A 2,468-nucleotide genomic window follows, 5' to 3' on the forward strand; every position below is an offset into this window, starting at 1 on the left:
TCTCTCTCTCTCTCTCTCTCCCTCTCTCTTATGTTCATGTCTATTTATTTTGTTTTTGACCCACTGAAATGAACCAGGGCCACCTATGTGACCATGGGATTTGGAGCTATCCACTGGAGTCCGGTGGGCCCAGCATGGGGCACACAACTGGAGAATGATTCCCCCCCACTCCCAGAATCTATCTATTGCCAATAGTTCAGAAGTAAAGGATAGGGCCCTATGAGCCCATCCCCCTTCCATGACTGATTGTTATTAGGGCATGTTTTGTGTGGGACCAGTACAGATAACCACAGTTGTGAGTTAATGATTGCAATGGTTGTATCAAGTCTAAAGAATGGAATTTAGTAGCCCTTCACCCCATCTTCCAGCTCTTATGCTTTCCTGCCCCCTCCTCCACAGTGTTCCTTGAGTCTTAGAGGGGGTGGAATAAATGTCTTGTTTAGGGCTGGGCCCACAATCATTGCCTGTTCTCAGCCTCTTGGGCAGCCATGAGGCTCTTGCACTCACCATCATTCACTTTAAGGAGAGGTTTCTCTGATTTAGGCTGGGAGCTTTTGTCTATGGGTATAAACAAATGTATCTAGAAGACAGTTTGCTGTTCTGTCTGTTTAATTACATCAGTAATAAGTTCCCTGCCTGGGCCTACTACTTCCCAAAACTTGGGTTGTTATTTGGACCTACAATTTCAGGTCTCCCCCTCACCCCACTGCACCCCTCCACTGCTCTGGTGGAACAGACCTCATATCCAATCAGAGGGCTGTTAGCTATCCCCACACCCATCAAGCCATGTGTGGCTTTTATGTGGGTTTGGGGGATCCAAACTCAAGTCCTCACATTTATGTAGCAAGCAGTTTCTCACTGAGCCATCTACACGCCCCAGCCTTTTAATCTTTACTGTTATTACAGTAGAGGTCTGGGACAGAACAGATAAATACATACTAAATCTTTCATGGCTTTTGTTGTTTTGTTTTGTTTGAGACAGAATCTCTTGCAACCCAGGCTGGCCTCCAACTTGTCGGGTAGCTGAGACTATTCTTGAATTCCTAATCCTCCTGCTTCTACCCCCCAAGCCCTGGAACAACAGATGTACATCACCTCATGTGTTTTCTTATAAGCTCTTCTTCAGTCTACATTATAAATACAGTTTAGGAAATGAATTCTATTTCTCATGAATAAGTAGAAGAAGTTTATCTGTGGACCTGGATTCTTGGGCCTGCCTCAGAAAATAAAGGTGTTTACCATCAGAGTTTTTTCTCTCCACAGGGTGACACATTTCAAAACGTGTTGTCACATGGTTTTCTCATCTGGCAGCCAGATTTCCAGCATTGCTTGGGCTGTGGACCAGAGTTCATGGGGTCTGGTAAACAAGTGGTCCCCGCCGCAGCAGTGGGAGCAGTCCACTAACAGTGGAAAGCTGATGACTGGGCAAAGAGTTGTGGGTTTGTGTCTGTCCATGAATGGCACCCCAGTATTCACACCTATAATCAGAACCCAGAAATCCCTTCTCATCACATCATAATCATCTTTGTAAAAAAGCAAAAAGTAGCATTGCAATGACACTACCTCCCACAGAAAAAATTCCATTCCCTCATCATTTCTTCAGTGCCTTGATCTTTCATCCTGGGTGGGCTTGGAAGAGTCAAAACCTTCAATTAAGTCTTCCACAGAGAGAGAACCACAGGGTCTCCAGAGGCTCTTGTGTGCTTTACCCTTGAGTGCTGCAACAAAGCCAAAGAAACATCGAGTGATGGTTTTTAAAGCTCCAGAGCACACAAATGGAAACTGCAGGATGTAGTGTACTCTACACACAACTTATTTTTAAAACCTTGTCCATGGGCATCTTTGCCAGCTGGCCCTGAGATTTTGGGTTTTATCCTGTAATATAACACTTGAGATCTTGGCTGGATGCCATAGCTCATGCTTATGATCCTAAGCATTTGAGAGACTGTTTGAGGCCAACCTGGGCTATTATAATAAGTTCCAGGCCATCTGGACTACAGAGTGAGATCCTGCCTTAAAAATGTGATTATTGAATCTTTCCCCAATACCTACCTGCCTAACACACACACACACACACACACACACACTCCTAGTCATCCTATGCTCATGAAAACTCTGGGCTCTGTAAACCAGAGCTTTCTTTTTCTTTTTTTATTACAATTGTTCATTTTTGTGTGAGTGAGCATGCACACACATGTGCTACAGCACTTGTGAAGGTCAGAGGACAACTTTCAGGAGTTAGTGCTTCCTTCCACCATGTGGGTCCCGAGGATCAAACTCAGGTTGTCAGTCTTGGTAGTAAAAGCCTTTACTGGATGAGCCATCTTGGTGGCCCAACCAAAACTTTCTTGACTGGAGCTATAGAGAGTCTTGTGAAGCAATGAGGCAAGCCATGTTGATTGCTACTTTTGGACTATAGCCTACTTGCTAGCAGAACTCTATATGGGCTCTCAATGGGCTGAGAAAGG

The sequence above is a fragment of the Nannospalax galili genome, unplaced genomic scaffold (assembly GCF_000622305.1).
Source record: "Nannospalax galili isolate Female #2095 unplaced genomic scaffold, S.galili_v1.0 scaffold517, whole genome shotgun sequence".
NCBI classification, from domain to species: Eukaryota; Metazoa; Chordata; class Mammalia; order Rodentia; family Spalacidae; genus Nannospalax; species Nannospalax galili.